General features: G+C 43.7%; 1 protein-coding gene across 2 annotated transcripts in view; it reads left to right on the top strand.

The window, feature by feature from the left end:
• Window positions 1-321: 321 nt before the first annotated feature.
• Window positions 322-13,653, top strand: part of KCNJ6 (potassium inwardly rectifying channel subfamily J member 6) — a 162,679-nt gene continuing 149,347 nt past the window's right edge. For both annotated transcript variants that reach the window (XM_026121514.2, XM_026121516.2), the window contains exon 1: window positions 322-653. The gene's annotated coding sequence lies outside the window, so the exon portion shown is untranslated. The remainder of the gene's footprint in view (window positions 654-13,653) is intronic.

The following is a 13,653-nucleotide window of genomic DNA, read 5'->3' as shown; positions in this document are numbered from 1 at the left end:
GTTTTAACAGGTTTTTCTAAGACAAGGTGGCCCGGGTAAAGTGTCTGTCAAACATGCGCAGCTGCCTGCGGTCTGCCAGCTCCCCCGCTGCCCCAGGGACACCGAACCCGTTGGCCCGTTTCAGCCGGAGCTGAGCGCCGGCCGAAACACCGTCGAAGACGCCCAAACCGCGCAGCCCGGACCAAGGAGGCGGCTGGGCGCCCCGGGGGAGGCAGAGGCCGCCCCCGCGCCAGGAGCACGTCGCCCCGCGCCGCCCGCAGGTGGCGCTGCCGCCGCTGCCGCCGCCGCTGCCGCCGCCGCTCGCTGCCCCGCCGCCGGCCGCAGCCCCCGGTCCCGCCCGCGGCTCCGTGCGCGGGGCCGCGCCTCCTGCGCGGCGCTGCGCGGCGCTTTATCTTCACGCACGCCCCTCGCCGCCGCTGCCGGAAACCCGAGCCGCGCACCTGGCGGGGCGCCTGTGTGTGTGTGCGCGGTGCGTGCGCGCCGGGGGCGGCGGCGACATGGGGGCTGCCGGCAGCAGCCGCGGGGCCGTGTGACACCGCGCGGCGCGCACACACGCGCATACGGAGCCCGTCGCCAGCCCGCAGCCGGGCAGCGCAGCCCCGCTCCAGCCCGGGAGGCAGCCGCGATGGAGTGAGCGCCGCGTGCCGCCGCAGGTAAGGCGATGGATGGGGTTGTCCGAAGGGGACGGGAGCTGCCGGCCGGGATGGGGGGCGGCGGCCGGCGGCTCTGTGCCGCCGCGGTTCCCTCTTCCCCCGTCAGCGTCCTTCCCCGCGCCCCCGGTAGTTATGTAAGAGCGGGGCGAGCGGTCCCCACCGCCCGCCGCGGCCGCGCTGGAAACCAGCCGGGAGGCGGCGGCGAGGGGCGCCGCGCCCGCTCCGCGCGGGATCCGCGGCCGCGGGGCGGCAGAGCGCTGCTCGCCGCCCTTCCCGCGGGGGCGAGGCGCGGACCCGGCCGGGCGCCGAGGGACGTCCCGCCCCGCCGCCCCCTGCGCGGCAGCCGGGGCCGGGAAGAAGTTCCGAGGAGGGAGGAGCGGGGGGAGAAGGGGCTTTCTGGCGCCCGCCGTCGCAGCCCTGAGGGGGCGGCCGCGCTGAGGGGAGTCCGGGCGGCGCGGGGCGGAGGGGCCCGTCTGCTCCGAGCCGAGGGAGCGCGAGCTCAGTATCACCATGGCGACCCGGGGGCGGAAAGAACTAAATAAATAAATGATTAAGAGTAACTTCCCGCCCCCTCCAGCCCCTCACCGCTACCCCAACCGCCCCAACCGCCCGCGGCCTCCGGGCGGGGCGGCGCTGCCGGCACCGTTGGGCCGGGCTGGGCCGCTCCCCCGTGTCGCGGCGGGGACCGGCCCCGCCGCCGCCGCCGTTCAGGACCGCGAACAGCAGCGAGAGCGGGGGCGGCCGGGGGCCGCGAGGCGCCGCCCGCCGCTGTCGCCGGGCCGCAAAGGAGGAGCCGCACCTGCGAGGAGCGCGGCGCCACGGCGGCGGGTGGGCGGCGTCGGCTCCCGGGAAGCCCCCGCTGCCGGGGAGCGGTGCTCTCACGCGTTTGGTGGGAGCCCGAGCAAGTGCGCAAAGCAGGGGGGGGGAAGTTTTCAGCTTGGTGATAATTCCCCCAAAGCCGAGAGAAATTCATTACGCCGATGAGTTGTAAATTATTGGCGCAGTTTTGCTATACGTACTAAATATGCAATAAATAACTAAATATGCAATGATAGCTTAGGACTAAGGAAAAAATATTCTAGAAAAGCAAACGGTAAAATGAATAGTGTTCGCTAGGGAAGATAGAGATGGATCGGTCACTTTTGTGCTGTTCGCTGTGTCAGGATGTTCTTTTTTCATTAAGCAGACAAGATTTATTTAGGCTTGCCTTGGTCCTGGTAGGCAGTAAACTCTAGATACACGTAGAGTTACGGGGTTTGAGTCCAAATCCCCAGACTCTTGAGGTTTTGCTTTAACTCTAATCAAGCTGTTAATTCACACCAGGTACTGGGATCCTAATCGTCTGCTTTAAATGAGTCCTAGCCTTGCAGACAACCATGTAGGTGAGCGTGATTCATGCATGAGAGTTAGTGGGGCTCTGTACTTTGGCAGGGACCACAAGCAAGATCATGTCTAACAATCTCAACTTTACTTCACTTTTCTTTTTTTAAATTGTAGATCCCCATTTTGCCCAAACCACGCTTCTCAGCAAGTCAAGTGAACTAATGAGTTAAGCCTTTAAGGAAACGGGACATGAGTTTCTTAATGATGGGACTCACGTTTGCAAACAAATCTTATAAGCAGTATGGAAATAAAGGACTGAACTAAAAGTATGGGCTTAGGCACTCGCTACTTTCCTGTGGGAAAATGGGGACAAGTACTTAAATACAACTATTCAGGGCAAAGTTATCAGATCTTTTATAATACTTGAAGCTATTGATTTTGTTACATAAGGCAATATTCCTGCAGTGTCAGAAATTTTTATCAGATAATTACAGAATGATTTTACCTTATAAGCAGCATAAGGAAAAGTTTAATTGAAGGAACATCAACAGAAAATCCCACAACCACAACCTTAATCAGTTTAGTAAGTGACAGAATTCTTTGTAGAATTTCTGCCAGTGCATTTAAACCAAATTCAATATAAACATCCCAAGATACATAATTTCACTGCAGAAAATACTTACTTGTTTTTCATAAGCATCTATTTGTAGACTTGTTTTATATTCATTTTATTGAAACATGGTATTTTTGGAAAGAAGACAAGTTCCATCTTTCAAACTGTGCAAGAGAAAGGGATTTCATTAACATTTTCATAAAATATCCATCACAAGGGATTTATTCAAATATTTCATAGATGTAAGCTCTATGTTGTTCTTCCTTTCACCCAGAAAATTAAGGAACTCTGGCACTGTTGGTGTAAGGTTACTGGGTTTGTCATGATATTTTTCACATACATAAATATATTTTTATTCAGAAATATGTTCATATGCTTCTATAAAAGTAAGTAGTAAAAGAATTAATATCAACAGTCTCCCAAATAACTTAAACTGTATCTTAAGTAATAGCGGTTTAAACCTTGTAGAGAACACATCTATTTTATTAGATGTGATTTATCTAGATTTCTTTCTTTTTTTTTTTTATTTTCATTGTTATTAAAAGCTTTGGAGGTCTGTTCAGTGTTTTCATCTACTGCTTGCTGCAGAATGTTGGTTTTTACTTGAGATAATTAAACACCAACAATTTTGAGAGAGATATATGGTTTAGGTTAGTGTATTTGCTAAATTATTTGGATGTAGGATTTTTAGTAGTAGAGACAGATTGATACTAGAAAACTATTCCTAATATATTAAACAGCATTATTTAAATATTGGTTATGCAGAAACAGACCAATATTTCTTAAACAATGAACGCTAAATTTACTGGCCAATAAACCCAAGGAAAGAGTTTTAATATATTTCCCTCTGATTTCATGGAATACTGCTTTTTTTTCAAAACTGCATCAGACACCTTACTAGAATGCTACTGATAATGGAAATACACTCATATAATATGAGTGTCATGAACAGCTGGAATAAAAGACTTGAACAACAGGAGGCTACTAACTCAACCTGTTTATGCACCATCACAGTTTTTAGTTATGTACAAGTATGCTGAATGTCATGGAAGCTGAAAGCCTTCTGATGGAGCCTCATGCTAGGATTGTGAAGTGCATGTCCAAAGGATATCCCACCAGGCCACCCTTGCTCAGCATACTGCAGGTAGTGAACGAGAGCAGCCCTGTCCATGCGAGGGCTGGAGAAGAAAACCTCTGAGGTTGAAACTTATGTGAAGTAGATGAGAAACTTTGAGAGGTGAGAGAGTAAGTGAGGAATTTTTATAGTCCCTACATTACTATGATGGCTGCAAAGGCACTGTGCAGCTGATATGAATCATGTCTGCCCATAAGGAGGCTCAGAGCACCATCCTCATTTAACTCTTCATCCACAGTCTGCCTGTTAGGATATCGTATGGGGACAAGAGAAGTTCCCAACTAAGGAGACATATCTTTTTCATATTCTAAAGGTCACAATAAAATGGATTTTTGCTGGCTGGCAAGATGCACTCTGTTCATGAACTTTTACGTATGGCCAGCAGAACATCCTGCCCTCAGATACAGAACCAAGAAAGTGAATTTCAGAAGTCCAAAATGATAAGCAATTTCTGCCAGCACTCTTTTTTCTTTTTTCCCCTCTCTCAGTAAGCTAGTGCAGTGTGACACAGGCATTGAATCCTTCGCATAGCTTCAGTCCTACAATCAGTTCATGCAAATGGACCCTTAGAGCCCCACAATGCCCAAAACAATCAGTGGAGATCTGCATGGATGCAAGGACTGTACACAGTCCCAACTGCAGATGTCCTAATCCATGCCAGAGGTTGCAGAAGAACCTCTAACAGAAGCTTGCTCTGGAGTATTAGTCAATACAGTTTTGAACTGAAAAATAGCTGGAAGGTGAATCCCTATTGCTTTCCCAGTTCTATTTTCCAGTTATAACTTCGGTTCAGCAGTCAATGGTATCTTGATATTAGGTACAATATGATAATTCCTGGTATCGGCATCTGCAAGATTCATACTATTACTGTAGCTCTAACTGACAATTAGATCAGAAATGCCCTCAGAAGATGCATTGCTTTATTACAATAGTATATGTCACCTCAGTATTAGAAAATGAAGGGCTGATTCTATCAGGCTTGCCTATGTCTTAAAATGAATGCAAGTATATGACATGAATTGTGTATTTGCAATATATGCCATTCTTCAGTCTGAACGTTTTTACTTCTAAGATTTACTTTCCTGTCTTACTTTGGCAGGAAAATAGTCTGGTATATCCAAGGCATAACTAGCTTTATAGTCAGAAAACTCTAACATTTTCATGCATAGTTTACGATTCACAGGATTAAATTACAATTCCATGGAGATTTAATTTTTTAAAGCCTTTACATTAATAGCATAATATGTGTTAGTGCAGACAGTGAAGGCTCATTCAAATATTTAAGCCAGAGAGCCTGCTATTAATCCTTACTGCCAGTGACTTACCTTTCTGTCATGCACATAGTGAGGGGTTCATGTTGGGGGAGTTGAGCTTCAGACTTTGGCATGTGCGTGGACCTCTGAGCCTTCAGAAAAGCCTCCCAGCCAGAAGAAGTATCTGTCCGACTCACGGCAACACTGAGACTTCAGGTAGCAGTCACAAATTTTTTTTGCAGTCTTGGCCATTTGGACTGGAGTCAGTAGGACCTAGTCCTGGTGTGCCTCATGGCAAAGGGCAGCAAGTGGGAATTGTATCAGTGGGGAGAGGAGCTTTAGCATAAGCTGGGATATGCACATGCATCCCATCACAGGCCTGCAGACACACCTGGCCTAACCACGGCTTTGACTTCTCTTTATAGCTTTTGAACTAACTGTGCTGGGTCTTTAAGTTCAGCTGTGCTTTTAGAAAGAAAAGTCTCAGGTTTGATTGCTGCTGATCCAGTCACAACATTTCTTAGGCAAACAAATACTAAGGATCATAGGTTAATACAGCTGTTCTGTATTATTCTGTATTCATTTAATCTACATACATTATTGGAGTCTGACCTGAAGAAGCCACCAGTGTTCAGGATGTGTTGGGACTCACTGGAGCAGAACGCTAGGGCTTGTTTTCTGATGAAAGCCAAGTGCCGGCATTTGTGCTGAATTTTCAAAAAAGTTGTATAATCTCTCTCTTGGACAAGAAAACAATAATGTGTAGATTGAAAGGGTGAAATAGAAGGCTGAAAGACAGAAGAAGATGACGAGAGAGGGAGAGCGCACAAGAGCATAGTTAATTCAATGCTCTGATCAACTGTGCTCTGCAGTGCTTTATCATAAGGATCCCTGCATAAGGCTCATCAGCTCAGAGCACTCTGCAGCATTGCAGGAATTCCTCTGCTTTTTGTTTCTCATTTAAAAAATATCTCATTGTGTCTTGTCAATACAGACAACTTTGTCAGTGAAAGCAAAGGATAAATTATCATATAATTTAGTATTTATCATAATCAAGAGCAGGGGTTCATTAGAATAATGAGCAATTGCCACATTACTCCTCAAAGTATTAATTTGAAGAATGAGAAAATAATGACATTTCCTACCTTCCTGCTTTTTCTCCCCCCTCTCCTGTTGACACACACAGTCTGCAGTTTCTATCAGCTTGTCAGATCAATTTCCCATTATTGAAAAGAAGCATTTATGCTGAATGGTTGTAACTAAGAAACTTCTTCTCCCAGCTCAATAATTGTCTGGGCAGGAAGATATAATTCCCCATTAATATCCATGGGGTCAGAGTTTTGTACAAAAGCTCCAACAGGCAATGCCTAGTTTAGAAATGTAGCCTCCTTGGACTCTCTATAGAGCCAGTAAAAAGAGCTGGGAACTTTGGAAGAGCAACTTCAGGCCACCAAGATCTCAATAGGCCTCTGGAGATGTCACATTTTGGTGCCTGAAGTTTCACAGGATGGGCCTAAAATAATTAAATCAATATGGCAATCTGCTATTGCAGAAAGTGTGAGAAATAAACCCCTGTTTTCAGAGCTCCAGGACAGAATCTTACCTACTAAAATTCTCCGTTTGCATGGCTCTACATCACTGTCTTTCTGACTGGCTTATAAAAATATCAAAATTAAGCAGAAGTCAGGCTTTTTTTTTCTTTCTTCCATTGTTTCTGACACTCTCCAGCTGCAACATTAAGTAGCTCAGAACGTCCTGATCTCAGAGGTGGTCTCAGACTATCAGAGCTGAAACCAAGAGCAAGGGCAGAGGTAAGGAAGGAAACCTTTTCTGATAATGAAAAACAGTGACAGTTTAAAAATATCAAGATTGCCATCAATTTCAATGGGCTCTGAATCAGGGTGTCTGTGTCAATGTGGAGAGGAAGAGATGCTGAGCTGGAAGGGAAGGACCCTGTGACAGCTCTAGTGGAAACAATACAGATATGGTGCTATATTCTCCTTAGTGCGCTGCTTGTTTTCTCTGGTACAAATACAGGAAAGCATTTCAGTATGTGCTTCAGTCTTATTAGATGAGAGATAAATAAAATGCCTCATTTAATTTTTTACTGAATGGGAATGGGAATGAGGGATTATCAAATCTTCACCCAGCATCAGATTTACAGGGGAGGAGGAGAAAGGAGGCTACTGGATTGCAGCCCATTAGCCCTGCCCGATGTGGTGTGCACATCAAAATGTTGCTCATAAATTGCAGTGTCTTTTCAGTTATCTTGGACTTCTTGGCTATTGTCAATTGCTTTGCTGTAAGTGGTTCAGAGGTCTTTCAATTCATTAAAAACAAAGTAATGTTAATCTCCTTTCCAGAAATACAACCATAGCTACCATTAAAATCAGAAAGACAAACAGCAAACAAAAGATGCTACTTCCTAAGAAAATATTCCAACAATATCTGCAATACTTTAGTGAGGGTGACTGTAAGTATATGTAAGATATATACAGTGGTAGTTATTGATAAGTGTTGACTTTGCACTTGTGAGTGCTATGCAGTATGTGAGAATACAGCTCATACAACTGTTTTGTAGACATTCGTTACCATGCCTTTTTTTCTCAGCAACTGGATTTACACTCCTAAGAGATGACCACAAACTTCTACAGCATCCCAGTGCCAAATTCTGGATCAGACTGAGCGCTCCATCACTAGTCAGAGATTGCAAAGCTACATAGGAATTTAAGATGGGGGAAATCAGGGAGAGATGGGAAGGAGAAAGGCTAAAGAGAGACAAAAAAAGGGATGGGGGGCAACTCTTGAACTAGACCTGGATTGTAAACACCCACATATTCAGAATAATCCATTCCACAGTTCTGGGTTGGCTTACTGAAAAGAGGGCTATTTGCAGCACCTGGATGTTGCTGATCTTTGTTTCCCTTCTCTCTATCCCTTGTAATTATCGAATGTATAGTTTTAATTTGAATACATCCCTTATCAGATCACAGGATTCAGAAGTGCATTTCACCAAAAGCTATCGTGTAGTTAATATACTAGCTTAACACTATCAAGCATATGCCATATGGAAATATCAAAAATAAGTAGAAAGCTATTCTGAACTGCTATCCAGAGAAGAAATAGTACCCACTGTGTATAAGCTGCAAACATCTATTATTGTCACACTGCATTCCAGCAGTGTGTGCTGCAGGAAAAAACTTAGTTCATTCATAAAATAAAAGGTAACAATAGCAGATACAAAGCAAATATATCTCTGTACAGAATTTAAACTGAAATACTGTATAAAGTCAAAGATTAAAATAATTTAAGAAGGAAAAGAAATGGGTAGAAGGTCTGGCTTGGACACTTTGCAATGGATGGCACTCATGGTTTGTTTGTTGTTTTGTTTTCAATTACAGCTGCATTCAGAAACCAGACTGGTGGGTTTGGGGAATCACATGCAACTCACATTTTACAAGAGCATTAAGCTGCTAGTTGGTGGGAGCATCGGGTAGGCCTTTAGAGATGCTGAAGAGAAAAGTTATGTGATATGATCATGAGGGGAAAAAGCAATAATAATAATAGAAGAAACTGCAGGAAGACTTGCTGAAAATGCATAGGAATAGCAAATCCTGCCAAGCTGCTACAAAAATAGAATCACAGCAAATATGTGATCTTGTATATGCATTTGAGTCAAAAAGCATTAAACTCTTTCCATTAACTTCAATGGGTTTCATATCAGGCTTTAAATGTAAATTTATTTTAAATAGGCTAATATATAGGGGAGAGAGGTCTGACATAAGGCTTCCTTACTACAGCTCAGGATGGCTTCATTACTTACAACTGTCAGCAGAAGTCCTTGTACAACCCAGCCTCAACTTTGCTCCTGTTTGTGCTATATAACTCTAAATGTACAGCCAGCAGAGAGAGGGAAAATGATTAACTAACACATTCTAGAAACATCTACGAATATTTCAAATTACTTTTCTGTTATGATGATTTTAAGATGGAGTTTCTTGTATTTTGCCACAGTGCAAGCACAGAGTACTCCTATGGGAGAGAAGAGTTTTTCAGCTCCTTGGAAGTACAGTAAACATAGCACGTTGTCAACCCGGATGATTGTGCATTACCCCAAACATTTACCAGAACTGGGAGCCTGAGTATTTTTGCTTGACCTGTACCAAAGATCAGTCTGTATTACATCCAAAGCATGGATTTGGAAATAAATATGGAAAGATTTTTTGAAGCAGATTAGTTTAAAATGAATGGCTGACTGCAAGTTAATAAAGGGCATGGAACGTTAGTTGACAGTGGTATGCGAGCACAGGTGAAATGGTCAAATCAGAGGCATAAAAAATGTCATCTGTTATATTTCCCCACACCAGCCCATAAAATTCCCTAATTCTTTCTAAATGTTCAGATCAAAGTCAGTTGCTACTTCCCCTTAATTACATTTTTCCATAAACGAGTGCTGCCAGGTCAGACTCTCATCAATTTATGGCAGTAAGTCTTATCGTTCCTTCATTTTAAGAATGAAGCAAAAATAGTTTAGATCAGATATTTACACAGATCACTATGAAGAAGGAGAACCAGGGCTGGGCAGGGCGGGGGGGGTGGGGGGTGGGGGGGATCACATTCTCCCTGAAACAGATTTCATGGCTCTTGATCATGCTGGACTAGATCCTGTGCAAAGAGGACCTGTCCAGTATTAAGCAAACATTAGATCATGTCTAATGAAAAACTCCTTTCTTGAACAGTAGGCCTGTTCAAATTCCAAGTGAAGCTGTAGCTATCAGGTGTGTAGGCAGTGCTACCCCATAGGGTTCATGACCAAGACAAGCTAAAGAGCTGGGCTGTGCAGTTGGGAAAGCTGAGAGCAAACACTGGCAACTGAACTGACAAGCAATCTCCATTTTGTTCTTGAAAGCAAGGCCTCACACACCTGCCTTATGAGCAGAAGAGGGACAAAGATCAGGCTTCGTTTTTTTGCAAATTATAGAGGAAGGAGATTCTACGCCAGTAAGACTTCTGGCTTCGGGAAATCTAAATTTGGGTGAGGCTGGACCCCAAGCATATACTCCACAGTTCAGCATAGTCACAGTATAAGGACTGGATTTTGTGGGTTGGCCTCTTGATCAGTTGAGTTTCGTTGGTAAAGATGTGCCATCAGCAAAAAAGACAAAGCTAAACCCCAAACCCCACTCTCTAGTTAAAACTATAATCATCAAAGCCATACTCAATAACCTAGAATTAGCACTTCTACTTAATCCTACACAACGACGTGGGAGGCAAATAGGAGGAGAACAGTGCAGTTCAGATGCAGCTAGATAAACACGTATTAGCGATTAGTACAGAGGTCAAAATTGGAACTATTAGAAGTAAAAGTTAAAAGAAAATTTTAAAAAGCTTCCCCCCTCCCCCCCCACCCCCCCCCCCCCCGCGCCAAAGAAAAATGCTTATACAAGTAACTGGAAAATAAAATGCTTCACCTTTGCATTGTATGTCAATATTTCCTCTGTGCCAATAGTCAAGGACCTGACCTTTTATCCTACAGACTTTCAGGATTATGGTCCACGTGAACACACTGTCTTTCAGCATATATATAGTTATTACTGTGACTTAATTAGGTTCCCTAACCCTTACTATGGACCTCTAATGCACTCAGAACAAAAACTAGCATTACTAAATATAAGAATTATAAATTCATTTGACAGAATCACAGAAAAAATAGATTAGAAGGGACCTCTGGAGGTCTCTAGTCCAGCCTCACCAGTGCCAGGCAGAAGGGAATGAGTACTTTCCTCAGCCTGCTGGCTACGTTATTAACTAATGCATCCCAGTATACAGTCAGCCTTCATTGCTGTAGGGGTGCACGGCTAACTCATGTACAGCTTGCTGTCTGCAGGACCCACAGGTCCTTTCCTGCAGAGTTGCTACCTAGCCAGTTGGTCCCCAGCCTATATCGCTGCACAGCTTGTTCTGTCTCAGACGCAGGACCTCGTGTTCATCTTTGCTGAATTTCATGGGGTTCGTCCTAGCCCATTCCTCTTGCCCATCAAGATCCCTCTGAGTGACAGCCCTGCGTCCCCATGCATCAACCACTCCCTCTAGTTTGGCGTCATTCACAGATTGGCCAAGACATGTTCAGTCCCATCATCCAGGTCACTGGTGAAAACATTACAGAGTATTGGCCCTAACTAGTGTCAGCCCCCGAGGAACACCATCAACTGTTAAGACATCACGCCATTGACTTCTTGAGCCCAAAGGTCCAGACACTTTTCCACTCACCTTCCAGTCTACCCCTCCAGTCCATTTCTCCTCTCTTTGGCTAGCAGGATGCTATGGGATACTATGTTGAAAGTCTCGCTAAACTTGAGGTAAACAATACTGACTACTCTCCCCTCATCCACCCACCTAGTCATTTTGTCATAGAAGGCTGTCAGATTGGTCAAGCATGATTTGCCAAGAGATAAATCCAAGTCATCTGTTCATGATCATGTTCTTGTCCTTCATGAGTCTGGAAATAGCTTCTTTGAGGATTTCCTCCATAATTTTCCCAAGAACTGAGAAAAGGCTAATCAGTCTGTAGTTCCCTAAATCCTCCTTCTTGTCTTCTTAAAAGGCAGGCATAACATTCGCCTGTTTACAGTCATCAGGGACCTTCTGATGTATTCTAATTTTCATATGCTCATGTTCTTTATTCTCAGTTTTAAATTTCAGAATTCCTTCCACTTTGAGTGTCCTTGTTTCTTGCTGCTAACTTGGCTGCTTGTTATTGTATTTTCTGTGCTTCTCACATGATTTTCTGTAGGAATAGTCTATCATTAGATGATCACCTGGCAATCTTTTTCAAAATTGTGTCATATTTCTAGAAGGTTTATATTTCATTTGTAAAGTTTTTTTTCCACAGAAAGTTGATGTACAAAGTTCCAGCCCAAAATTGGATTTGGAATTTTCCTCTTTATAAAATTTTACATTCTTCCCTTCTCCAAATTCTTCATCTATTTTCTTTCTGTGTGTATGTGTACTGAAATCGGAAGCTATTTCATTTGGAAAAGCTTTTAAATAACTTACAGCCAAACAAAGGTAAATGTTAAAAATGTTTGATCATCCACTTGGCAAATGTGTGTGAGTAGCTCTGCACTATGGAATTCCATAGGGCTGTCTGGAAATATAGTTATACATATGAGTGTTGTAGAATCTGAGTTCGGGTTTGGTTACTTCTGAGTCCTTAACGTGAGCTGTTTTTTTCCCTGATGTTTTCAATTGTGTAATTTTGATACTTGTAGTACATACAAAGTAGTTGCTGCTTCTGAAGTGAACAGGAGTTTTCCTACTTATTTCAGTGGGAATAAATTCAGGCCCTTAATTAAATTTTGTCACCTTCCTCAGTCTCCATGGAAGAAACTTAACATAGTGATATTTTCCTCATAGACTTATCCTTCTAGGACAATAATGGAAAATGTGAATTAACTACATCAACTGTCACATAATCAGCCTTTTTTTCTGGGGCACTCACATTTCTGATTGACTTACACTGCTAAAATAGTGACTTGAATGAAACAATTACCATTTCAATCCACTAATAAGAGCACAGCAAGAGCATTGCCAGGGATTCTGAAACAAATATACCCCTCTTCTGCTTTGCTGTTGATCAAACTATTTTCTCCAGCTTCTTTCTCAGCTCCATTAAACAGGAGTCTCTAGACTATACCCTAGGTCACCAGAGCTGTTTTAAGAACTGCAATAAACTAAATACTCATGATTTACTCCCCCTCAAACTTGCTGATCTCCTCACCCTCCCCTTCTTTTTCCCTTGCTCCTTCTCCTGCTCCTTATTTCTGTAGAAAAAACATTTTTTCTTCATTCAGTTTGTCAGGGCTGCTGAACAAAGCCTTTTATCCCTACTGGGCTTCTGAAAACATGCCATGGTTACCCTCTACCCATGGAGAGACTTCCCACATTCCTCTGGAAAGTGTTTATCTCTTTCCCTTCATGTATATTAATGTGAAAGCTCAGTCATATAAGGGTACATTAAAAAGTGGACAAATTCTCCTGTTGTGAGGAATAGGCAAATGGAGATGGTTTTCATTTCCCCACTGAAATGACATATTTTTTGTCTCCAAGAGCATCCTGGGGTGAAGTGCTAGGAAGTCCTAAGAAACACTTCAGAACACTAACCGCATGCAGAGAGCACACTCTGTTTTCTAAACAAAAAGCAATTATAGCCCTGATTAACCTGTAACCCTTCTACAGGCAATGGGACAGGATCAAAGAACACAGTCCTCTTACTAAAAAACACAAAGCAGAGTTTCAGCTTAGGAAACAAAGCAGCAGTGTCAGGAGAATGACTGTGACAGCAATGTTACAGGGTTCTGGTTATTCTCTCTGAGAGTCAGCCAGGACTCTGAGTGTTCAGATGGCACATGTTCAGTTTAAAGTCAAATAATACTTTCTCCTAATTACTATCACTGTGAACTTTTAAGTAGGATCTCAAAGTGAAGCTTTCCTGCCTCTAGTAATTCCCACTGAAAGAAGAACATTTTGAACTTAGCAAAGCACTGCTGTCGATGCAGCATGCAGCAGCTTACAGCTCTACAGTTTTGGCAGTGCAGTAAAAGGAAGATATGATGAAAAGAGATACAGGGCCAAAATGAGCCCTGATTTGCAAGCTGTGCAAGCTCACTGAAGTTG

Source organism: Dromaius novaehollandiae, chromosome 1 (assembly GCF_036370855.1).
Source record: "Dromaius novaehollandiae isolate bDroNov1 chromosome 1, bDroNov1.hap1, whole genome shotgun sequence".
Taxonomy (NCBI): domain Eukaryota; kingdom Metazoa; phylum Chordata; class Aves; order Casuariiformes; family Dromaiidae; genus Dromaius; species Dromaius novaehollandiae.
This window is presented reverse-complemented; position numbering and strand designations above follow the sequence as displayed.